A 26,272-nucleotide genomic window follows, 5' to 3' on the forward strand; every position below is an offset into this window, starting at 1 on the left:
GGAAGAGAAGCTGGCTGATATCCTATCCTTTGGATAGTCAATGGGAATATTGCTTCTGACTTTTGTAAATCTGAAATTTCACTTTGTGCACATTGTAAAATGTGTCCTTTTCAGCACAGGATAGGTTGCCAGACACATCCAATCAGTGTAATCCATGACTGATAGTCTAACACATGTATTTTTTTTTTTTTAAAGTAAGAATTTCAAATGGCATGTGCAAAATTGAATCAGTTCTGTAATGCTGAACAAGCATAGTTGGCTCCCTTTCCCAGCCTGCAAAGGACGTGTATAACCTGTGATTCTGGATACTAATCAGAACAAGACATGATACTCTCAGAAGTGGGGGAAAATAACCTTTGTAAATTCCATTTTCCTGCTTAGGTTCACTCACTGCATTTGTTCAGTCTTGATGTCCTGTTTCAGTCTGGGAAAGGGACGGCTCAGAAATGACCTGTGCTGATGTGTTGTGAGGTCCTGTAGTCCTGAGACGTGCAGCCTTTGGAAGGGAACTGTGACAGGTTGTGCTTTCCCCTGCTTTGAGATGAAACTTGAATTTGGGACCCCAGGGCAGGCCAGGAGATGGTCCTTCACCAAGAAACATTTTGCTGTACCCTGGGCCTCAGAACAGTATCTTGCCTTGGGGGAAAGCATCAGCTGCTGGAATTCAGATGTGGGAGCCTCGGGGTGGTCGGAGCTGCTGCCTCTCCACAGTGTTCATTCTGCAATAGTGTGTCAGAATCTGTGCTATTGATGATTCTGAGATGTAGAAAGTCTCTGTCTTTCTGCCCCATTGCCAAAGCAGAAGCCATAATTGGTCTGTGCTGGTTCCAAGGTTGTTTATTCTGTTTATCTCTCACATGTTCTGCTGCCCTGCCCAGCTCTGTCCTGCAGGGCAGCGTGTGGGGCTCTGCCCTCAGTGGGATGTGACAAACATTAAATACCAGAAACTCCCTGGGCTGGATTTACAATAACATGCCAATATCTGTCACCTACGTTGGACAGTGTGTCCCCAGCCTGAACCAACAGAAAAATGCCAACACCACAGTGAAACATGGGGGGCATGAAGAAGGAGAAAAAGGATGAGACACACCCAATTTCCTCCATCTTGTTGGACCCCTTATCTAGAATCCTAAAATTTTACTTTTGCACCTGTGCCACACTTAATTATTACTTATATCAAGCATTCATCCTGTAAGATTGAAAACTCTGTTCCATGGCCAGAGATCACAGACAGTGTCTCTGGGGCTCTGTCCAGGGGGTTCCTGACCCCTGCCAGGGTCCCAGACCTGCCAGGGCAGCCAGAGGGAAGCCCTGGATTCCCACAGCAGTGCTGCTCCCAGCTCTGGGCTGTTCCATGTGCTGTTTGAAGTCTGCCTCCAACAAGCACCAAGCTGTGACCTTTGGCTCGGGTAATGACTGATAGCAAGGGAGAAGGTTGTCTGAAGAAGGGGCTTCCAGTGGCACGATCCCTCATTGATTCACTCTTGTCGTGCCTCCCGAGTCACTGCTGATAAGATCTTGCTGCTGTTAATGTTTTCCCCAGAGACTGTGTGCTCATTGCTTATTGTTTGTCCATATTCCCTATAATTAGACTGGACTACAGGATTGGAATGCAGATAAAAGCAATAAGGTGTTGCTCTCTCTGTGACACACCATATGTGAAAAGCCATCCCGATGGGTAAAGCTGCACGTCATCTTCAAACAGCAGAGATCAAGCTGGTAGACATGGGGTGGATTTAGCTGCTGTTTGTTTGGTCTCCTTAACCCCAAATTTCAGTCCAAGCTAGGCTTAAATTTCATAATTAAACAAGATGTTTCTAGAAGCAAAGGATTCTTACATATACTAATAGATTTGTATTTGGACTAAATACCCCTAGGTCCTAAAAAGCCTGTTGTTATTTTTGTATGGATTTAGTACCTCCACCCAGGAAGTAACACCAGCAGGCAATAGGGTCAGCAGCATAGTAGCAGTAAGGATAAATAAGTAAAACAGAACTGTATGAAAAAATATCCTCCATTACATTTTGGTGTCCAAATCAGCATTACAATCTGTAATTGGTGTTGCAAGATCAGGCCATAGTTCTGTGCCTCCTATTTAATTATTAATGAATTTTTCTGCTACCAACTTATTATAGAAGGTGTTTTTGCACTTCATACCATTTAGGCTGAATTTGAATTTTTCTGACCCTTAATGCAAGCATGTCTCTGTAGCTAAGGAGCCTTGTGCCAAAACTGGAGATGCCCAAGGCAGAACTGAAATGCTTAAAGGCTTATCTCAGTCACCTCTTGCCCTGCAGGCTGCTCAGGGCCTTGTTCCCATGGACTAGCAACCTGGGCTCAGAGTGCTGCAGTGGAGTTCTGCTTGTGGTGTTTAAAAACTTGTTTTACATTAGAAATCATAAAATCACATTTTGTTCAATACAAATTACCATATGAGATTGTCTTGGAATTTTTTCCTCGGTAAGGTCCTACTGGCTTTAATCTTCCTGTTGTGTAAAAATGCTTGTGCTCATTTTTAAGCGAATGTACAGTGTTCTCAGAGTGCAGGCTTGCCTTGTGGGTGTGGGAACTTAGAACAAGTCAACAGGCTTAGGTGGAATATTGCTGTGCCCATGCTCTCCTGCACACAGCATCAATTACTCAGCTTCCTAAACTCACCTGCAGGCTCTTGGGCAATTGCTTTAGAAGGTGTTGGTCTGTATTTTGTCTGTATTCTCACTTTCCCCCTCCCTACCTGGTGTTTTCCTCACTAAAGAAATACCCAAGAACATCCATCTTCTGGCTTGTCTAATTAGATGAGCCTTCACAATCATTGTTGGGTCACTTGTCCTGCCCATTTCTTCTCCCAGCTGACAAACGAGGCAAGGTTCCTGCTGTATTCACCACCAGCAGTGATACCAGTGAAGAAGGGAGAGAGGAGAATGGTTTATAGGGTATTGACACAAATGATAGCCCTGAACACTGTGCTGTACCTGAAAGCAAATGCATCTTTCCCCCTACTCTTCCCTTTATTTATAAATTCTCTTCTTGCCTTTATTTATAACTCTGTTTTCCAAGTACGAGAACTAATTATCACATTGTGTAGTTTCATTTGCTCATCCTGCACATAAAAAGTATTTCCTGTGCTCAGAAAGTAACAAACTGCAGTAAAATCCAGTAATCTTTTATACAAATGATCCAAGGTACACTGTGTCAGAGGTTGTGTGTGTTACTAGCTTTCCTGACAGAGACCATTCCATTGGAGCATTGGCAAAATTAAGTTTTTCCATGCAATATTGAATACAGGGAGCAGTACCTCCTAATTTGAAGTAAAATGAAGATAGTGCTGGTGATCTCAAGTTGTTTAGTGTATCATATGTAGGGTGTTTATTTAGTTTTGTTTTTCTTTCTTTTTTGTTTGTTTTGTTTTGGAGGGAGGCAGGGAGGAGAGAAGAAAGGGATGATTTCATTGATTAGAAAATGAATCACAGGAGTTTGTAACCTGTAATTTCACATGAACAAATTGTGATTTTTTTTTTTTTTTTTTTGAGGAACAACTATTATAACCCACATAAAATGAACCTGAAATACCAAAATAATGCCTGCTGGATCAGCAGATGTTCTGAGGAGTCTGATACACAAAAGGAAAAGCTCTGCACCTTCAGCCCCTTCAACACATACACCACTGGATGTGTCTTGCTGTGATCCTTTGAAGCCTTTGTAGGTGTTTTCTGGGATCCTTCTGGGATGCATATAAACTAGTAAACTGATTTTGTGTAAACACACCTTCTTTCCAAGCTTTATATGGGACAGAAGATATTCTTGTTGGCGAGACGTTCAATGTGTGCCAATTTGTTGTGGGTTTTTTTCTTTTCCTAGATGGTTCTCCAAAAATAATCCTATTACAAAAATGTAAGTCAACCAGGAGTGCAGGGTGTCAGGATGTAGCAGGCAGCTGGGCTGGGCAGGAGGCATGAATGGGGGTTCAGAGTCTCTCTCCTTGTCAGTTTAAACCCTGCCTCTTCTATGATATTTGCCTCCAGTAAATGAGCACCCATCTGTGGGTGCCTCAGAAAGTGTACCTCAGCTCTGTAGCAGAAGTAGAAAAGTGTATGAAAAAGATGTTGGAAGGGAATTCTGTTGATAACCTGGCCTGACCTCCTGCTGAAAAATTTTCCCAGGACCTGGTCAAACTGAGTCTTGAATGTTTCCAGCAAGGGAGATTCCACTGCCTCTCAGGGCAACCATATTTCAGTGTGTGGTTGTTCTCCTGGTGAGCAATACATATGTATTAATAGAGAATTTCCCCTGGAGCAAGTTTGTTTTCTGCACAGAATTTGGGGTGTTCTTTGTCACTGTGACTGAAGAGCCATTTTACAAACTCCTTGGGTCTATTGGAGGATGTATGTTGTAAATTAACACATGCATTGGAAACACACATTTTTAATGATCATTCAGGAAATTTTTGAGAATAAAAATAGCCTTGACCATGATTTGAAATTATATCCAGGCCAGTAAAAAAGCTTATTCCTAAAGCATCCGAGTTCAGTACCATTATGGATACAAGCTTTATTTACTAACCATGGCAATGATGGTATGATATTGCCTTCCATGTTACAAAGCTTTGATTCACCTGAAGATACCAATAGAAATATGAGCTCTCTTTTGTGGCTCTTCCTTCCTTAGCACAATGCAGACTCATTTTGTGTACATGCTCCCCTATCAAAGGCATCCTGACAGTTGTTAAATCTGTTCTTTATTGCTTTGAGTTAAGAGACATAGGCAAAGATGAAAAGAATAGAAGGGAAAGTTGAGCATTCAGGAAGAGAAATAAAAACCATTCTGGCAAACAGAGGCTACAGAATGGCAGACTCATGGCAGCAGGGAGGAGATTTGTCTGAGGGGACAGGCAATAAAACCACATAAGAAAAGTGTGGGGACTGGGGCAGAAGAAGAAATGCACAAAGGTGACTGTAAATTGATTCCTTGGCTTCCTGGAGATGTGCAATCCAAATGATTAACTACAAAATCTGTGATTTGATAGATCTGGTGCAATAGAAGAAAGATCACATCCTGCTAATGAAGAGATGCATCGTTTGATTAATCCTTTTTTTCCTTTGTAAGTTTTGATTTTTGTCTGAGTACATCACTGCCAAAGCTGGTGTTTGCAGCACTAGGTCATTTTGGCTGCATAACCTTTGCCATTACAAGGTGCTGGAAGGCACAGTGTCTTTCTAGTCAGAATAGTTCCTTCTGTCAGTACAGTTTTGAAACTAATGTGATTGCATCCACTGTATGTGAGCCATTAAATCTGATTTTTAAATATATCAGGAAGAAGTATTTGTCCAGAATTAGATGACATTTGATCAAAATAGTGCAGGAATAGCATGGTAGAACTGTTTATATTCTAGGTCTTTATAAAGAAGATGTGCTCCATCATATTTTAGAAAGGGGGGCACACTGGGGTATTTTTGAACCTTGCAACAGCTGTCAGGATTTCTGCTTTCCCTAGAAAGTGAAGAAGAAAATGTACTTCTGTTCTCCCTGGGGAGAAATGGATGACCACTCCATTGGAGATTTGCTATTACTCTCCCCCTGATTTTTTCCCAAGGAAACTAAGTAATAATTGTCTTCATACAGATACTGATGTTGGCTGCTAGGAAACAAATAGTTGCTTGACATGAGCCCTGCCTCAGAATGCTGCTCAAGCCCAAGGCTGAATTTCTGGGTTGGGTTTCACATAAGTTTCCATTTGGTGCTGATCACCAGCACAGCTGAGTACCTCTCAGCAGTGATTAAGGTACTTGTTCAGTATTCCTTCCTCAAGGAGAGAAGAAATGATATGAAATAAACACACAGAACCATGGGAGTGTTCATTTTCCATTTGGTTTTTGTTTCTTTGTGGAAAGCAGTGGGCTTTCTCTAACTGTTTGAGGCTGCTTATTTCCTGGGGAGCACCTGAGAATGAGAGATTTTTATTGATTATAGGAAGTCTTGCTTGCACCAGAGACATTCTAAACTAAAGAAGTCATCGCTGATATTTTGGCCCATATAAATATTTTGTCACTTCCTATGTTTTTGGTGCCCTGGTGATAAGCACCATGACCCAGCTGTTGATGAGAATAGTGAGGGGCAAGGCTGCTTGGATGGACTCTCCAGATCAGCATTTCCAGCTCACAGCTGGAATTTGGTGCACTGGTCTTTCCAGTGTGTTTAAGGGATCATGTCTTTGCATTGATATGAAAACAGTGTTGCAAATTTATTTTTAAAAGCTTTACATTTTCTGTTTTGCAGAAGAGGATGTCATGGGAATAAACTTCCCTGAATTTCTTGAATCACACAGCAACTTGTACCCATAATGGCAATACTAAATAGTGTTGGGCAATCTGATGCCCAGCCTCCTGACCTTTGGCTTCAGATATATTTGGACTCTTCTTGTCATACTGTTGTAGTTTCCTATTCAAACTATTATTTGAGTGACTCCCCTCCCCCAGCCTTAATGAAGATGTTTACCAGGGTTGCATCTGTCTGGTGTGACTTGCAGACTTTGTTTAGTGGAGGAAGGCCCAAGGCTGGCCTGCCAGAAGTGAGATAAATTGGGACTGAAATCCCCAGGGAGAGCCTGAGGTGTGAAAGCTGTTCTGCTATGACTAGCTCTCATCAGTAATGATAACCCCTCAATTTTGTGCCACCTAAATTCACCCAAAATTATATGCTAAATATAAACATTCATTTTATAAATATGCATGTTAATTAAATATACATTTATTTTAAATGCATGTGTTAATTATACATGTTACATCAGATCACAATTAAGTCAATAGAAATTGGAGATTTGCATATAATCATCCTTGTATACTAATCAGTTGTCAGTCTAGAAAGCCATTTTCTGCATCCAGATAGAATATAGACCTTGGTCCAGTGATCAGTTCAAAGATTGTGTAGCAACACCAGTTCTTTTGTTTCTATGGATTTTCTTGAGAAGAAATATGACTCCTTTTCAATGCATAAAGAATACTCAATAATTTCTTCATGTTTTATACTACTGCTTCCAGGAGCGCAGTGGAGTTCAGATTTTGGCTGAATGAGGTTACTCCTCTGATGTGCCAAAACTGCAGTAAAACTGCCTCAGTAATTTCTTTTGATGTGGGATGCAAATTCTCTTCGAGCAACACATGTTCTTTTTCTGGTGTGCTACCTAAATGTAACTTTGCCTGACCCTTGATCTTCTGGCAAGAATACAAGCAATTCTCCAGGATGTTCTTGGTCAGTAGATATGGCCATATTGCCTTCTCTCATCTGTTGATTTCTGCAGGGGGAGAGTTTTGGGTGCCTGTTGCATTTCCTATTTTAAAAGCCATTTCAAATTGCCATGACTTTGGTTTCATATCAATGTAGATAAAACTGGACATTTGCCCCCTTCCAATACAAATATATAAACATCTGTGAGAAAACACTTGAGGGCTGAACTGCTCAGAAAGCAGAGTTACTTTGAGAGTTTGGTTTCTCTGAAGCATTTCTCTAATGGAAGGAGAGGAATTTAGAGCTCAGTTTTACCTGACTGTATTCCCTGGTACCCAAACTCTCTGTGGCAGTCAAGGAGCTTCAGTCAGCACACTGTGAAGTGCCATCCCACCCAAAAGAATTGAACACATGTGCAAGTGCTCTGGGGAAGGGATTTCTCCCTGAGCTGGGATCTGGGGATCAAAGAGGAGACGAACATTGAGCTCCTGATGGCTTTGGCAGTGGGATGCTGTGTTGCTTGGGAAATAAGGACCACATCCAGAGAAGCAGTTCAAGACTTGTTTTGAGGACTGCCAAGGAATGTGGTCTGTGGAAAGGAATATATCCTTAAGTGAAGGCTGTTTTTTCATCAGAACACTCCTGTGAGGGGTACATGAGCAAGTGTTGTGGTTCTTTCCCACCCAGCATTCTCCCCACATTCCCAAACCCTTGGTTCAGTGTCTCAAACAGGACAGTGGACAGTGCTGTGTCTCTCACTATGTGTTCCACTAAGTCTTGGTGACTTTTCCTCCAGAGCTTTAAATTCAGTTTTCCTTGGAAACATTACCTTTATAGAGCATTATTCACCCTAAAGGGTTTTCAGGTTAAAACCCAACAAGGTATTAAAACAAACCCTGTGAAAAGTAGATGTTTCATCAGTCATTTTAATCTTTACAATATGTGCTTCATGTACCCAGGACACCGTTGATTGCTTGCTGTATTATGTAAATCTAGAGAATAAAGTAGGTCACTCTTCAAATTGTCTTCTTGTAAGGATGTAATTAAACTGCATTAAGGCAATTACTGTATTGTAAGTATCTACTGATTTTTAAAAAACAATGTAGTTTTAGTTTTGACAGTGATATAATTTCCTATTTATTATGTTTTAATTAGAAACAGTGGTAGGTAGGATTAAGGTATGGTAATTTGACGTAACTATTGAAATTCTGAAGTAATAGGGTTACTCTACAGTACAGTAGTAGTGGAAGGGGGATAGGGAAAGAAAAGCTACTAATTATTCAAATCAAGAATTTTGGTAAATATTCTGGTAAATCCTGAACCAGATGCCTCTGAAATCTGCTCATGTTTGGGTCTGAACTTGGTCTTAACTTTAGGAATCTTAGAATTTTTATGGGTGCTGGGAAGGTCGACTGTAACTTTGATGCCAGTGGTGTGATTTTTGTCTCAGTGTGTCCTTAAAGTCTTTTGGCTTTCTGCAAATGTAAGAATCAATGTAAAAAACCAATGTAAATCAATGTAAAAAACTCAAGAAGTGGAAGATACATCCACCTTTCAGAGAGTGACGGGTAGAACTGGTTGCTTTGGCATGTCCAAAAGATTAGGGAGAATAAGAGAAAAAACAAGAAAGCACACATGTGTGGGTAGAAACACTATTCAGCATAGACTTCAGCAGTCTGGCAATAGAAGGTTAGGGAACAAAGAGAAAATTGACAAGAAATCAGGTCAATTTTGGCTTTCCAAAAGTCTGTCAAGTCCATGGTTTTCAGCTGTATGACAGCATGAAAATGAGCTTCCCAATCTGTCTGCTCCACTCTAATTCCCAATACCACTGTAAGTTTCTATGTCTAATATAAGCCATTCTTTCTGTGTCCTGAGACCTGCAGCTGAGGAGAATAGATGATTCCTGCAGAATCAGCTCTTCAGCTGTAGGCATTGCTTGTGAAACCTCCTTTGGACAATTAAATTACATAAATAAATATTGCTTACATTTGCACAAGACTAACCTCATATCTTGGGTTGGTAACTTTGATTTTAAAGGAGGAAAAGCAGTTGGCAAATTTTTGAGTTCCATCCATCATGGTGTTATGGCTGCAAAGTGAAGTGGAAGGGGATTAGAACAACAGTAACCTGGCCAAATAGAAAATGCAGAGTTGTAAGGGAGCTGCTTGACTGGAGGGAGTCTGTGAGAGGTCATCCTCAGGAATGGAATTTTAAACCTGGTCATAGGTTGGAATCCCAAATGCAGGGAATTTTCAGAACTTTTGGCCCGTAAGCCAAAACTTAGAATTAAACACAGGATTTGAGACCTTAGAAAAAACTTCCAAACTTAGGTGCTAGCACTGAGACTGTAGATTTATAGTTTAAAGCAGACACACATTAACTTAAGTAGAAGAAAATTTAGAATTTTAGAGTTTAAGATATAAAAATATAAAAGTAGTTACAAAAGTAAACAAGGAGTTAGAATGCAGTACTGTAAATTTGTGTGTCATAACATGATTAGCTAAGAAAACTTACACTATAGCATGAGTCCATAAGATGGAATATTTAAAGATTAAGTCAAAAACATAAATATCCTTGTTAGGAGTGTTCTATTAGTCAATAAATCCTTAAAAAGTCTTATAACTAGGAGTCTTGTGACCTTCTGAGCCATAAGGTGAAGATGTGAGCTGAACTCACCCTTCCTGCCTATGTAAAAAATAAAAAAATAAACCACATAGTCTAAAAACTCAAAAGTCCCATCTCTAACTCACTCAAAATTCCTTTAAAAATCCCCATAGTCATATTTAATGTGTTCTTCAGAAGTCATAGAGCCCAAACTGTTGAAACTTATTCTCAAAATTTGCAAATGATAAAATGATAGAATGAACATTTGATCATAAAGAACTGGACAACCTATTGTCATTGAGGGGGGAGAGAAATGGGACAATACTGCTACGTTAAATTTTAAGTCACAAGTGTAAGAATTAGAAAAAATTTCTGCCACAAGCAAGAAAATGCTGCATTTGGACATAATGGTGGAATCAGCCCTACCTGTCTTAAGAGTTAACCTGATCACAAGTTTCTGGCCATTATTAGTTACTGTGGGTGACACAAGCCTCAGATATGTCATGTGGAATTTGTGCAGTGGGAAAACACGGGTGAAAATTTGTGTAAATACTGTTCACCATTTTGGCCATCCATGTTTAAGAAGGAAGAATTCAATCAAGAACATGTGCAGGCAGGTGAAGGAGAAGTAGAAGTTTCCTTTTACGAGGGAAGGCAACAGTGGCCTACACAGTCCATTTAAAATCAGGGACATCTGACTTTCTCATAACAAATTAGGAAAATATTCAGGATAGGAAGGAACTATTTATGATAAAGGATATAAGTATTAAATAATAAATAAATAATAAATAAATTCTAGGGACTAAGCTTGTGGATGGGGTTGTGCCCTTGGAGCCCATTACCTGCCGGAGCTCACTTCTAGGTCAGGGGTGGCTCCGTGTGGTGGAAAAGTCTCTCCTCCAACCCGTGCTTCCAAAGAAAGGCTCAGAGGTCTTCTGTTGTCTGGTCTCAAGGCTGTTTATTGATATTATCTAAAAGATTTTCTCCTTGAGGTGCTGCAATCTGCTCAGCAGCTCAGGCAGAGGCACACACACACACCCTGACATCCTCTCTGACTGCTGTCTTCTTCTCTCTCCCCGCCCAGGGCTGCTGCTCTCTTTTATATGGCACATTACGTGTTACATGGTTACGGTTTTTCCTCAATACCTACTACCTGTATTAAATGGTGCTTTTCTATCTTTTATATGGTACATTACGTGTTAAATGTTTATAGTTTTTCCCCAATGCCTATTACCTATATTAAATGGTGCTTTTCTACTCTAAACCAATCTGTGAGTGCCAACACCACCAAGAACATGGAGGTAAGGAAGAAGAAAGAGGGAGGACAGGACAGGCCCAAATCCCTCCATCTTAAAATCTCTGACCCCCATGTACAAAACCAAAACCCCCCTGTACAGCACTCAAAAATTCTTCCCTTTACTTTGTGACTAGTTCTACAATAATATCTAAACTTTTGTGACTCCTTGTTCTTCCTGGAAGGTTGGTATGATTATTCTATGGTTCCAACCCAAAATCACAGCTGTTTCCAGCTGCCTGCCAGGGTTTCAAATGCTTCTGACCTGGGCCCAGAACATCCAAAAATGTCTGAGGGACATTTTGAGTTCCAATAATTACCCTCTCCACAAACACCCACAGAGGGATTAAGTCACACATCAAACTGAAAGCAGCACCTGGAAGTGAATTTGGCATTCCAACAGAGAAGTGTCGCTCCCCCAGTCTGATCTGCCAGCTGGCACAGGGACAGCAGGGTCTGACATGGTCACTGTGGCCACCTCTGGAACAGCAGAGGAAATTCTCCTCCCAGAGAGCCATTACCTGAAGCATTTTCAGGATGAGCAGTAAAGATGGGATTTAAGGGAAGCAAAACCTCACTACTGCTAGTCTGTCAATTTTAGCCAATTTGCACTCATGAATACAGATTTTTTTCTTCTTGCTTCACAGGTGCACCCCTGCTGCATCAGGCATATTGTTCTAGGCTGCTGTGCAAATGTGGCTGCCAGGGTAAGCTGTTACAGTTAAATTGTATATCTATATTTTATAAGCTCCATAATGCTCATATCTGCAGATATTCACTTATAATAATATACAGAATTATACACATATATTTACATTAATAAATCAGGCTAACAAATTGTCCTTTAAATGTTTTGCCATTCTTGTCCTCTCTTTTCCTTTCTTTCATTCCAAACATCCCTTGGACTCCAAGATAACATTCTTAAAATAAATGTTGGACCTTTAAGTAAAACTTCTTTTCTGTGTAAGGAAAGCTATTGTGACTCATACAGCCTTAACACTAATCACTCACTGATCTTTCCTGGAATATAAACTAACTCTGTTTATTAATCTGAAATAAACAGCAGGAACATCTCTGGCACCATTGAAAAAATGAATGCTGTACACTATATTTTAAATGTAGTTAGTGGAAATTATACTGTTGTTGCTTACTGAACCAGTTCAGGTGAATAATTTAGACATGAGGATGTAAATTAATTGGTAGGGTTTTTTTTCCTTATTTTTTTTTTTTTTTTACTTAATGGATATGGCTTATAAATTTGTGTCCAGATATGGAGTGAGATATATTTTGTTTAAACTTGTATTCCAGGCATGTCTGTGGTGGTACCAAGTACCCTGAAATCATCTGGCATCTGTGGGAGTTGCAGGAGCTCAGCGCTGAGCAGAAAATCGGGCTCTTTGTGCTTTGAGAATGCTAATCCATTGTTAGGGTTTCCTTTTAATCTGAAAATAAACACAATGTGTGTTCTGTTAACTTAGACAGGTGCTAGAGCCGACAGCTCGAGGTTTAAGGGCAAGGGTCAAGCAATCAAAAGTGGTCCTCTCTTGCACAGATCATCAAACAGAGAGTGCATCAATGGGCTCAGTGGCCAAGGCTGGAAATTAATCAGCTCAGCCCTCGGTGTTTAGCCATGCTGATTATATCCTGGCAAAGTGAGCAGGAGCTGACAGGCCAGGGGAGCTCACGTAATAGGAGTGCGTTCCCAACAAAGGCAGGGAAGGACGATCAATTTGCAATATTCTTTTCTGCACCCATGCAACAAAGCAGCAACATGAAAGCAGAACATTAAGGGATGCTCCCTATGAACTGGACAAATCAATAAACATCAGTGGTAAGGGGAGAAAAAAAAAGTTTCTCGTTCTGTTGTGTACCCTGAGGCCGTGTCTGTCTTTGTGAAGTGCTCAGTAGCAGTGGCCTCTGTCATGTTTCCTTTCACCTACATGGTGTCATCTGCTTCAGTCTCAAGGTGAATGCTGGTTTGCACAATCAGAGCGAGTGTTTAAGGAAATTGTTCCATCTCTTTGGGAAGAGGTGGTAGGGAACAACACTCTGCAGAAGCTGCAGTGGACCTGAATACACAGAGCTCCATTTCTACATTGGAGCTCGGGGTAGAAACTGGATTTGGTGCTTGCACCTGGTGAAAGATTTCAATAGTTTCAAAGATTTCAGTTCAGAACACTTGAATAAGTGCCAGTTGCTTTCATAGGGAATGCCAGATGCAAAATCTGGTTTGATGTATAGGAGTTTACCTTTTCTTGGAAAATGAATTCCCACAATCAATAGCTGGAATAAAGTAAGAAACCCAGGGAAAAAATAGAGAGAGATGAATCCAGTTTGTAGACATAAATAATGATTTCTAGAAGCATTTGGGAAAGGGAACTACAACTGAAAAGAAAAATGTTTATTGCAGCCACAGCCAAATCTGGTGTTTGGCCAGTTATTTTATCATCTTAAATATTTGGCTGTGAGAGCCAAGCCTGTAAATGAAAGTATTTCCAGCAGTGTTACAGCTTTGCACTGACCACTTTCACATGTATGTGAAATATCTATTAGATGTACATTCAATGCTGTTGATGAAAGAACAGCTTTCTTTTGGCTTCCCACTGGCTTTGGTGGAGGAGTCCTCACTCTCTTGGCACTTTATTTTTAAAAGCAAATAGAGCAGAATGCTAAAGCACATTTTAAAGCATGTGACTCTTCCCTTTGCAAGGAAGCCTGTGCCTTACAGGGCACATGGTGTGAATAGGTTGTTACCTGCTGGCAGGGAACTGGTGAAGGCTGGGGGGCAGGTGGGGTTCATCAACCTGGGCACAGTCCTCTTCACCCAGTGGGATCCAACACATGACCTGGTGAGGGTGATGGCAGTGGCAGCTGCAAAGTATTTTGCTGGTGAATGACAGTAAACGATGAAACACCTTGGACTCAGGAAGGTATTTGTGTTTGTCAGCAATTCTGTTAGTTAAACAGTTATTAAACAACAGACTTATCCCTTTTTTTTGCAAATGGGGTAAGTCAGCCTGGCAGGTCCAGCCAGCAGGAACTGAGTGTGTGCCCTTTTAGCACAAACCCCCAAACTCAGCAGGTGCTAAAAAGCTTGGATGCCTCCTGCAAACAGGCTGTTTAATTGCAGACCCAAAGCAGGTCACCATCAAGTTATATGTGATATGAGACCCTCTATGGCATGGCTAAGGCATGGCTGAGGAGACCTCTTTTTGGCCAATTGTCTGGCAGATTTACAGGGTAAATAAATTCAAAAAAGTTTATGATAAGCCACTAATGTCTTATCCGCGATCAAGAAGTCCAGCAAAGGGGATGTGGGAGGAAGGAGGAGTGGGAACAGTTGCAGAAGCCAAACTTGTGCCTTGGATTAGTGTCTGGTATTAAAGAGTCAAAGAGAGGTGCCTGCTGCTTGTGAAAAGCAAATTGATGGAAGTTTTGTAGAATAGATCATCTTCATGGAAGTGGTGCAGCCACTTTGAGTGCCAAACTCAAACTCTTGGCATCCTGATAAACAAGACAAAAGTTGTGTGCTTGCTGTGTCCCCTGAGGGAACCCTGGGCTTCCTGAGTGTTACTGGGGAGACTGGGAAGAAATGATGACCCAGGAAATGGAGTGAGTCTTGAAAAGGATAAGTCAATAAATGTTGGGAAAGGGGTTCCTGAGAGAGGTGCAAGGGTTGGTGGTGGCCTTTTGTCATGCTGCTGATCTGTTTATCATCAGCAATGCCTAGTCACAATGCTCTAGGCCTTGTTAGTATTCTCAAATATTTGATCTAAGCAAGTTGCTTTTGCACTGTTCACTGTGCTTGAGCTTCATGTGGACTTCATACACAGAAAAATCCTTGTTTTGTAATCTGTTTTGTTTCCCTGCAATATGATTGCATGAACCTGAGGGCTTTGAAGTAATCAGAGGACTTCTGATGACTTAAAATATTTAAATTTTTCTAATGACAGAGTTTGTTTAAAGAACATTACGTTAATGTGTAAGAAGTCACACAAAATGAGCACTTCCCAGGAAACAAATCAGCCTAGGGCATTGATTCTGGTTAGAGAACTGAAGTGTGGAATTTGTTATTTGTTTCTCTTGAGCATTCCATTTTGCGCCACCTGACTTGGTGTGTGTGCTCATTATTGCACACAGCCATAGTTTTTTGACATTTGTTGAGGGAGAATGGGAAATGTTCAAGCTGATCAGCTGGTATCCCACCTCTGTGAGCAGAAAGGAAGCAAGAGGTTTATCAGTAGCAGGACATTTCTGCTAAAATAATGAGGAATGGAACAGTTAAAATCAAGATTTTTAAAAGCATATTGTCATCTTCAAGTTTCTAAGTGTCTGGAATGGAAAGCCAGAGCCATATATGCTCTTATTTAGGGACCTCTTCGCAATGAGAGTGGTAAACATTTTCAGTATTTAAATAAAATAAGCTTCCCTGTTACAGTAGATTCAGGAGTTCTGTTTATCTATCCATCTTGATGAAAGCTGGACAGAAGAAAATAAAAATTATATAAATGTAACAGTTTTAGTTTGGATAAACAAAATGTTCTAAGTCACTTAGGAATACAGGTGTTGAAAATCTAATGTCACCTGGGTAGACTTGAAAATTTTGCCTTGTCTTTTCAAATAATATCGACAAGAAGATCTTGTTTATTGACAAGAACATTTTAGATGTGCATGTTGTTGAGAATGGAACAGGAGTAATAGCTGATCTCTTTGACCTAATAAAAGTGCTCAGAATTTTTAAACAGATGAATGTTATCAACCATTTCCATTGTGCAACAGCCACAATCTATTTCTGACTGTTGGAAATACCAACCTTTTGTTACTTAATTTCAATTAAACATTTCTGCCTTACACTTTGGAAGTGCTATTCCAGTGTTGGCAAATACCCAGAGGTTTGTAGATATTTTGGCTGTTGCAATGGTGATGGAACTGAGACAAAGTTTGAGAAAAGGATGTTAGTGACTTCAGGGGAAGGAGAGGTTCTGAAAAGAAGAACTAAAAACGGGAGGAAAGGGACTAAAAGTTAAGGATCTCTTCTACTTGAGTTCATCATGCTCAATCCATCCTTTCTTTCCTGGATCAGCATCCTGCTTAATTTCTGCTATATTAGGATATGGAAAAGAAATGGTTGCAGTAGAAAATGCCTCAGAGGGTATGGATGGCCACCTGCCTCCTCCAAAGAATGCCTCAGAGCTGGTGCTGGGCATTCCATAGCCTCTGTATGTGCATGCTGCTCCTCACTTAGGGTCACACTGACAAACTTTGATTTAAAATTGCTGCTGGCTTTTTTTCTACTTTTTTTTTTCCTCTGGTGTAGATTTTAAGTGTCCCATGTGTTTTGAAAATTCTATGGAACATAACTTCCTTCTGAACACACCTGATTTTAAGTTGCTATGCGTGTTGGGTTTTTTTTGGTTGAGATTTTTGTCTCTCAGAGTTAAAGTTGGATAAATGTTGGTCATTGTATTCTAAGAATGCCATAATGTTGGCATTTGGCCATCAAGAAATGCTTTGTGTTTTTGTTGAGTCTTCATTCAAGGTCTTCTTAATAAACCAGTGCTGAGAGCTAAAATACCCACAGAACATGGAAAGTAAACCTGATCTAGCTGATGTTAAATGACAGGCTTTTTCTATTCCAGATTGTCTTAATTGCTTGTAGTTGATTTTCCTGTATCCTGTCTTTTAAAACTGCTGGTTTTGAAGATTGTTGCAACTGTGTGTCAGCAGGGACCATCAAATCTTGATGCTGTTCCAGGGTCTGTCTCTGCAATGCTCAGAACAGACTTCATCTTCACTTGAGCATTCCCCAGAAGTTCTAATTGTCATAATCCCTTATTTCCTAATGTTTTAGGATGTTCTTTGGATTATATGTGAGATATGTTTGCATTCTGTTCCTCTATTCTATTGCAGTAGCTTTTTAAAAGAAAGTGGTTTGTGGTGTGATAGGCAAACTTTGCATATGATTATACTGGCTCTTCTGACTTCAGGAATGTGAGGGCTCTGGGCAAAATCTGGATGATTTTTCTCTTTGGTTTGTGGTAAGTGAAATTATAATTAAGAGCTCTTTATAAAAAATCAAATTCTTAGAAACAATCATTTACTTTTTGCATGTGAATGAAAACAGATGGACAGAGAAAGGAGATTTATAGGAAAAACCTTGAGTTATTTTGTTTTGAATTATGTCTTAAAATGAAAATTTGAATCAAAACTTTTCAGTAAAATCTAGCATTTTAGTACCACAGAAAAGCTAAAAAAAAAAAAAAACAAAACAAAACCCCAAATCATCCCATTTTTTTTTTCCCCACTGAAAACATAAAGTCAACAGCTTTGCACAATAGTGTTTAAAAAGTTGCATTTTTTCAGTGGGTTCTGGAATGTGGGATTTGGTTTTCTTAGGGCTGCTCTGTGGTGTGGCTGCTTTTGCCCTGGTTATTCTGATCTCTGGAAATTGCTCAGGGGTAATAGTTACTTTCCCTGTCACTATTGCCAGACCTTACAAGTCCTGCTAGCTAGATGCTTATCACTGAAATAAGAAAAAGTTTGCTCTGTCATCTACTAGCTGCCACATAATCATTCACAAGCAATTTTTTTTCTACTGCAAGATGGACATGAAACACCTGCTAATTTCAGGCTGGTTGGTAAATCCCTCTGGAGCCTTTACAGGAGGCTGCACACAGGCTGCAGCTTTGAACAGAGACGTTCAAAATGTGTGTTTTGAAAAACTGATGTTGATTTCTCTGTGACCTGCACCCACACTTAGCTGCCCAACTTATGGGACTGCAAAGGCAACCTCATTTTCCAGGATCTCTGTGGATCCTTCTCTGAAGCTCATCCCTGTTATCATGTCATGTCCTACACCGTGTTTAAAAATAATTTTGTGTTAAGCAATGAAGACCCTAGGTTGGCATGCTTTTAAAAAATAAAATAGCATGGCAATTACCATGCCAATTGTTGCTGATGGTTCAAAATCTCTCCTTCCAAGTTTCAGTTTTTTGCCTGCTGTTAATGCTCCTGCTGAGGCTATAGTGGTTATCTGCTCTGATTCACTGGTACAACCAATATCTGTGAACTCTCTGAGGACATTCTTGGCAGCTGCAGGACATAATTACCACATTTGAGAATATTTTTTAGGCATTTGGATCTATGGCTGGTTTTTCAGATTGCTCCCCAGCTAACGACCCCGTTGCTGGTTTGACACAGTTGACAGCTGGCTGTGCTGGTGGCTGAAGAACTGCCTCTGGGGCTGTCTCACAATGAGGTTAATGATGGGCTAGATCAGTTCCCTGCATTTCCTAGACCTCATTTACCTGGAATTGTGCTCTTCACTAGGCTTTTCCATGATGACAAGGGACCTCACCAAACTTCCCTAGTTACTGAATGGTGCAGCTGTTCTGCTGGGGCAGATTGGGGCTTATTTACTGGGTTTGTTTTTTGTTTGTTTGTTTGAAGTAGTGACAACAGGAGCAAAAAATCTCTGCTCTGAGAAGTGCACTTTTTTAATAAAGGGAAGTGCTGTCAAACATCCATTTTGGGCTGGACTCATACTTGTTAACTGTCTGAGCATCCCTTTTCTCTCTCAAGTTATTATGATCCACAAAGGAGTGTTTGTACTTCAGTGTGCTTTTGGTTTTCTTGCTTCCTCCCTGCAGGGCTTCTGGAGACCATGACTAATGATGGATTTGTGAAGCTTCTATGTAGATCCCATGTCTGTAAGTGCCTCACACATGGAAGTTTAATAGCGATTTTTCTTGTGATACTTCATTTGTGGTCAGCTGTGCAAGGTGAAGAGCAAACATAACATTGATATGTGGTGCTGATATTTTAAACAGAGTCACAGGAAAATAATTATTATATTTGGGGAGGACAGCACTAAAGGGATTTTTTTTTCCCCTTAAAGCTTTTCCTTCTCCCTGGGATGGTTGAAATAGTTAAGTCATTTTAAAAACAAATTCCCATCCTCCCTGATTTAAGATCTATTCCTGCAGTATGTATTGAGTGGGGGAGATACTGTAGCATTTTTATGAGGAGATAAAATATTGGCTTAATGATAATTTGGCAAAGGTTCAAAATATCTGAAAAGACTTCCTGGAAATTAAAAACAACTCAAATGTAAGAGAAAATTAAGCTACTGACCCCAAGTACAAAAGGGGAAGAGCTCAGACATCCATTCTTCCATGCTCCTTGATTTATTCTTTTTACTTTTCTTTTCTTCTTACCTTTTTTTTTTCCCCCCTCAATCCTCTTTTGCTAATTATCTCCCTTTGACCCTGGCTGCTGTCATTACAGTGTGGAGGGATAGTTTGGTGTAAATTTGCTCTTACCATACAGCACATTTTTAATTTTCCAGGGATTTTGTTTTTTGATGATGTTGAAACTTTTGTGAAGGCTTCCAAACTGAATAAATGTGTCTGAGACCAAACCCCCTTTATGCTTGCAGTGTGAGGGCTGAGGAGAGAGACACTTCCTTTGAGAAAATTAAATTCTTCTCTATACTTCAGCCATTTGCACAATTTTTCTACAGGAAAATGTGTAAATATCTGGAGGTGTGAGGATGTCATAGAGACTATTTTGGTCTTCCTAGTGCTGCTGCCTGTATATGGTTCATCTGAGCAGACTTCTCCATTCTATTCCCTCTCAGGGACCTGAGCTGATCCTCTTTGACATCCTTAGATGAAGACCTTATTTTTGGGATCTGTATCAGTTTGGGATCTGCTCAGTTCGAAATACAGAATCAGACTCACTAGAGCTCTTGTAGCATAAGGAATAATTCCTTTTTATCTGTGGAGCTCCTAACCTCACTGCCGGGAAAAGTGGAAGGTGTGGTAATTGCAGACAAGTTTCTTGGTTTGGTTTTTCACTGCTGGGAAAAGTGGAAGGTGTGGTAATTGTAGACAAGTTTCTTGGTTAGGTTTTTCAGGAGGGTGGAAAGAGATTTTCACATTTGAACATGTGGAGCCAGACACACCATTGACGTGTTTTTATTTAATCACATCAGCCAGACAGTGATAACCTTTGATTCCTGCACAGCAGACATTCCATGAGAACTGCCTGTGCAGAGCATGAACATCTGATTTTAATCCATTGTATGATATAGCCTTTTAGAAAATTGCTACTTTTTCACATCTTGGTCCTTTTCTCCTCCCCATAATTCTGGGGAAGGGTGGACTGGGAAGGAGCATCTGACACAGAATTTTGGGAAAGCTGAGAAAGCAAGGGAAGGGATATAAAGAAATAGGAATCAGAGTAACATTTGGTGGTGGTGTTGAAATGTGTGTTTGGGGCAAGTTTCCAGCATTTATAGCTACAGGACACTGTGGATGTCACCCAAATATCATGGATGCTGGAGTCTGCAGTCACTCCAACAGCAGCTGTTGGGATGTGCCCCACTGCACTGGTTCTAGCTCTGAAATCCACTGTTGCTCATCCGAGTGATGTGCTGCGGCATGGAGCACAGGGAGGTCCATGGAGCCTGGACTGTTTTGTCTTGGGGAAGGCAGCTGGTCCTATGAGAAGCCCTGGAAATTCTGGTTAGAGCCACAGACATCAGTCTGGGGTCTGCAGCTGGCATCAGCAAATCCCACAGATGGCAGTGGCTCAGGGGCTGATGGAGCCCAGCCTTTCAGAGCAGCCATTGACCCTGGTCTCTGATAAAAGTCAGCACTGACTTTCAGGTTTCTTTTATTTATTTATTTATTTATTTATTTATTTATTTATTTATTTATTTATTTCCATTCTAACCCCTTAAAAGCAGAGTTTCAAGCCTTGCACTCTGACCTCTTGTTACTTGCTGTTCCCATTCTTAGCCTGTCAGCTCATGGTTTGCCTGTGCTCTGTGTGCTCCAGAACCTCTTTTGGAAACTGCTGGAATTACCTCACAGAGCTGTGGAGTTGGTTTCTTCTCCAAGCTCAAGTTGTGAATCTCTTTTATTTTATTTATTTATTTTTTTTAGATGCAAATTACAGAAACTTAGAGAGACTCTTAGTCCTCCTGCTTCTTCATTTCAATGTCTTTGCACTGGGTATTTTGTTTCCTTTTAAAACAATTTAATGACTGTTTAGGGTACGTCTGTCTACTGCTCTGGCCTGAAGAACAGAGGTCACTGAAACAAAAAATTTGTTGCCCACTGCTTTGACAGCAAAATGCTTCAGGACAGGATGCTCTGGATAAGCCAGCTGTGCCTGCTCCAAGACTTGAGCTCTTTGGAGGGAGGCAGTGATAGAATCATGTGAATGGAAATCTTTAGGAATAAACAAGCTTTGGTCCAAGCCAGCTGAAATATAGAGGAAGGTTCAGAAAAATCTATGTTAGAACAGGGCAGGAAAGGTAAGATTTCATGGAGCATCTCCCCTGATATCTGGGCATTAACTTTGTGCCCACTGGCTGCTTGGAAAGATGAAGAACTGGTTGTGTCCAACACTGTTGTTGGCATCACCAAGATCTATGCAGAGCTGCTGGAGTGTTTCCTCTTGTAAATGCCCCTTACTGTACTTAAATTCAGTGATAGAACTGATGATTTGGCTGTCAAGGTAAGCCACCTAGCCTGGATTTTGTGCCTATTTCTTGCCACCAGCCCATCTCTAGGATCATGAAGTCTCTAAAGATTTGGCAACTTCTCCTTCCCTTAAAACCAAGGATACCAGCATGCCCAGCCTCAAAAAGATAAGTTAGTCAACATTCTATCTTTGTATTCTTATGTTTGCACTGAACTGAAAAAAGAGGTGAGCTGAGGAAGAGGAGGAAATTCTAAAGGTATTAGAGCAATTCTGAGATCTGGTTGGCTGTCTGTTTTTTTATTTCTTTTTCTCACTCAGGTTAGTTCAGAGAACTAACTTGATGTCTGTGAATTGGCAAGGGCTGTGAAATTTTGGATAATCTCTAAAAATGTGTCAGTTACATAAAAAAATCTTGCCTGTAGGATTCAAGTAATTAAGAGATAAGTAATTAGTAATTAAAGAATTAAATAGCACTGAGATTTCAAAAACTCTTTGGGGAGGCTGAATGATGCTTCTTGGTGTATTTTGTTTGTTATAGTCCTGTTCTGCAGTGTGTAGGTCAAATATTAGTTGTGCCTGTTTAGGCATGAGCTTTGGGTAGGGGGCAGAGGGCTCGTCCTTGGTGTTCTGAGCATGTTCCCTATCAGTGCTGGCTGGTCTGTGTGCCCATGTTTCACATGATGTGCTTCAATCCTTTCAAGGCTCTTCTCTCAATTTAGTAGCAAGGGTTCTTTCCCTGCCCTTCTGTTGCAAAAGGACAATTCCTTTCCAAACCAGAAAGGCTCAACTTCCTTGACCTGAGGAATCCAGCTGATGTGTCAGGGAACCTCAAACACCTTGCAGCCAGTGAAAATTGAGCTTTATGTTTACATTGTTGGCTCTGAGCTGTGGTTCTTCTGAGAGCTGCTGTGCTCACCCTGCTGGGGATGCAAGCAGGCCACTCCCAAAAGGTGAACAGAGCTTCCTCTCCCCTTGAAAAGAGCTGGGGAGGTGTGGCCATATACAGCTTTACAGACCTGAGTATCACCTGCTGATGCTGTTTAATTAGAAAGGAAAAGGATGTGACTGGGTTGTTTGTTTCTTTTTTTTTTTTAATTGCAGCACTGTAGAAACTCAAGGCAACTTGAGTTTTTGTCAGAGCAAATGATGGGGGGCGGGGGGAGGGAAAGCTAGAAGAAGGAGGTAGGTTTTTTTCTCACTAGACTCCTTATGAATTGTATTCTTGACAGGAATGTGCATTACACATACATGCAGTATATGTTTGCATCCAGAAATTCACACCAGGGAATGAAGATTTCAAAGACTTTGGACATTTATCTGTTGCAAACGTAATTGTATCTAGAAGTAAATAAGACTCTGCAATTTATAGGCACTTTAATCTTGCACTATTTATGGACACAGGATTACTTAGAATAATGCTGCCTTATTTTATACTGATGGTGTTGTATTTTCACCCCTGTAGTAAGGGTTATTTCAGCTGTGAACCTTTATCAGAGTCTGTGAGTTTCTAGAGGGTTATAAACTGGCTTGTGTTGTCTCTGAAGAAACATGAACTCTCAAGCTTGGAAGAACATAGTTAAAAATTTAAGATCCATCAGTGTACCAAATATTTATGCTTATGGATAAATATAGAGGATTCTTTCCAAACATGGGTGGGTGTGCTTGTATGAACGTTCTGAAGAGAGAGTTAAAATTAACAGCAGTTTATCTGATTCTGCTGTTTGTTATGTAAGGGGAGAGAGGCTGCACTCAGAACTAAACAGAAATACTTCTAAATTCAGAGAAAGTTGCCATAAATAGACCCAAACCCCTTCCTTCTTCTGGGAACTGGTCCATACACAGTGCTATTCTCTCTCACCAGGGCAAGGTGGATGTGTTATTGCCCAGCTGGACTAATTTTTGCCAGGCTGTTAGACTGCAGGAGAGCCCCTGCAGGTGTAATATTTTAGTAAGAAAGAGGGTTTAAATTTCTAGCACTGGTAGCAGTGATGTTAACACAAGACAGAGTGTACCTCCTTTCTAATTCTAATATGCTGGCTTTTAATCAGCAGTGCTTTGACGTCTGCTGCTGAATAACAGTGAAAGAGGAGAGTTGCAGAATCAGGGCCCAAGTTTCTTAGCTATTGTATCTGGGGACAAAAGAGACACGTCAGGTCACTTCAGAGTAAACAGTGGGGTTGGAAAGTGAGCTGAAATGGAGAAAATGTTTTGGATCTTCATCAACCCACAGAAAAATCTGAGCTGTTGAGTCAGCAGTAGAGATGTGTGTACCCAACTCTAGCCCTTTTATCCTTCCTGCTATGCTGGCTCAGCTGCATTTGGATGTACCACGGAGGCTTTTCTCAAATGTGAGGTTTGTGCAAGTCTCTCAGATTTTTCTACTTACTTTCTGCTATTGCTGCCTCTTGTTCCCTTAAACAGTTACCTTCCCTACCCAACAATACACATATATATGTGTGTATATATGTACCCACACCAGCTCCCTGTGTGCAGAGACAGTGTTCACACTCTGGTGTGCTGGTGTCTAGGCAGGTCAATTTATAATTGTCTCCAAGTGCTTACTCCTGCAAACTGGAGCATTGTTTATCTGCTGGTTGGTGACAGTCAGAGATTCTTCTGAAGCATCATAGAAAATCAAATAAATTACTTCAAATTTTATCCTTACTGGAAGAATGTACATTGATCAGTGTAAGTGAGGAGCCAACACATCCCTGTCAGCAAGTAATAGCCTCTGGGAAGTAATTTTTCGAGCTAAAGAGGTGAACAAACCCTGTAAATGGTGATCAGTAAACAACAAAATTCCCCTGTACTTCAATATCAACAAGGATACCATCAATTCTCCTGCTGTTCATTTTTCCCATCTCTATTATTCTGTGTTGTGCTGTCCGTGCCTGAGATGGTGGTAGCTCATTGTGTCAGATATTCTGCTTTTCAGTAAAAGTAAATAGATTTTTGATTTAGAATAATTTATGTTTAGCAATAGAAGGGAGTGTTTTGTTTTCTCCTTCTCATTAGTTACAGTTTGTTAAGGCATTTGCATTTGAAGAACTTTTTCCTCTCCCTTCACATCTTCCTGCCTGTTCAGGCACTTGAGTGCCTTCTCATTTAAAATAGCTTCTTTTTTTTTTTTTTTTTTTTTAAAAAGGTCTTAAAGGCTAATAATCCCCCAAATTACAATTATCAGTATTTATCAAAGTACAACATGGTGTCATGCTGCATTTGATACAAAAACATCCAGCTGAATATTCTATTAGACAGGTCCTGTGAAGTTAAAAAGAGGACTGGGCTGAGTTATCTCACCATGGGAGGAAAAAGGCATGCACAATCAGATATTTAACACTCCTTTGCAATTATGGGAATTTTTATTCTCTCCCTGGTAGGGAACATAGCATTTTACTGCAGTGTTTCAAGTTTGCCTCCAATGGTATCTGATAGAAGTGCTTTTATCCCCTGAAGATACAGTACAAAATACAAATCATCATTGGTTTTATCTCAGCTGGAGCTGCCTATTTTCTAAATGAGTTTACTCTGTGCTACTGCCCATCAGGCACATTTTTCATCCTTCATCTCTACTCTTTTACTATAGCTGGGTTTAAGTCCTTTCTTCTGTCCTTTGTTCCTTCAGCTCAGCGAAGTAAACAGCAGGATTGATCTTACACTGCATTTTGGTATTGTTCCAACTGCTCATCAATAGACATGGGCTGGGAATGCACTGACTGGAAAAGAAGGGCAAGATTGAAATTCACTTTTTGTTCTTTGTGCCTTTTAGTGTGCAGCGGAATGTCCCTAATCTGAAAGCTGCTACACTGACTGCCTATCAACATGCAAATTAATCATCAAGTGACGAGTCCCATATTCGCTCAAAGTAAAAGAGGGGGGGAAGTAAAAAAGCTTTTTTTTTTTTTTTGTTTTGTTTATTTGTTTTTCTGATGCAGTTGCTGGTATGGGGAGCAAACAATGGGTTTTGAATCTACTCCCTTGTTTAGTCACGAGTCTAATGCTTTGGAAGCATCTATGTAGGGAGGAGAATCTTTTGGTATCCTCATAAGCAAGACAACTTAAACTAAAGATTACCTGCAGTTAGCAGCAAAGCAAAGGAGGGATTCCAAACAAAAGCAATATCATGACTGCAAATTATTTGTACCTGCTTTCCTGAGGAAAGGCAGTAGAAATAAACTTACAAATGCTGAATGCCATCATTTCTCATTTTTTTTTTAGCACACAGTGTTTCCACTTGTAACTTTTCCCTGGGGTCTTGAGGGATTATAATTGAATTCAGGGCTGTAGCAAGAATATACAGTACTACTGTGTTTTAATATCCATTGGCTTTTATATGGCAGTTTGATAAAATGTTTGAATGCGGGAAAAATGTAGGTATTCTTTATGGAAGACTAAACAGCTGGCAGAGAATAACTGAGGGCTGGAAAAGAGCTGGCTTACACATTTGAGAGCTGTTCTAGTGTGCTTATCTGGCTGTTGAGGAGCAGTATTTCAGGCAAGGTTTCACTCTCCATCACTGCTGGACTGATATGCCTATAAATACATTGCACAAGAAATGGCACCAACCTGTGTCCCTAACTGAAGCAGTTTAATTAATTATCACAGTACTGAATGTATTTCATCTTCCTGTTCTTACTAGTTCTTCAGGACTTATTC

The 26,272-nt window shown here is 40.4% G+C and overlaps 1 long non-coding RNA gene across 1 annotated transcript in view; it reads left to right on the plus strand.

Moving 5' to 3' along the window:
- Nucleotides 1–26,272, plus strand: part of LOC110484889 (uncharacterized) — a 191,824-nt gene that overhangs the window by 86,525 nt on the left and 79,027 nt on the right. Inside the window, exons 5-6 of the long non-coding RNA XR_013339571.1 lie at nt 11,770–11,829; nt 18,772–18,831. This is a non-coding gene — a long non-coding RNA (uncharacterized LOC110484889). The remainder of the gene's footprint in view (nt 1–11,769; nt 11,830–18,771; nt 18,832–26,272) is intronic.

The sequence above is a fragment of the Lonchura striata genome, chromosome 3, assembly GCF_046129695.1.
Source record: "Lonchura striata isolate bLonStr1 chromosome 3, bLonStr1.mat, whole genome shotgun sequence".
NCBI lineage: Eukaryota > Metazoa > Chordata > Aves > Passeriformes > Estrildidae > Lonchura > Lonchura striata.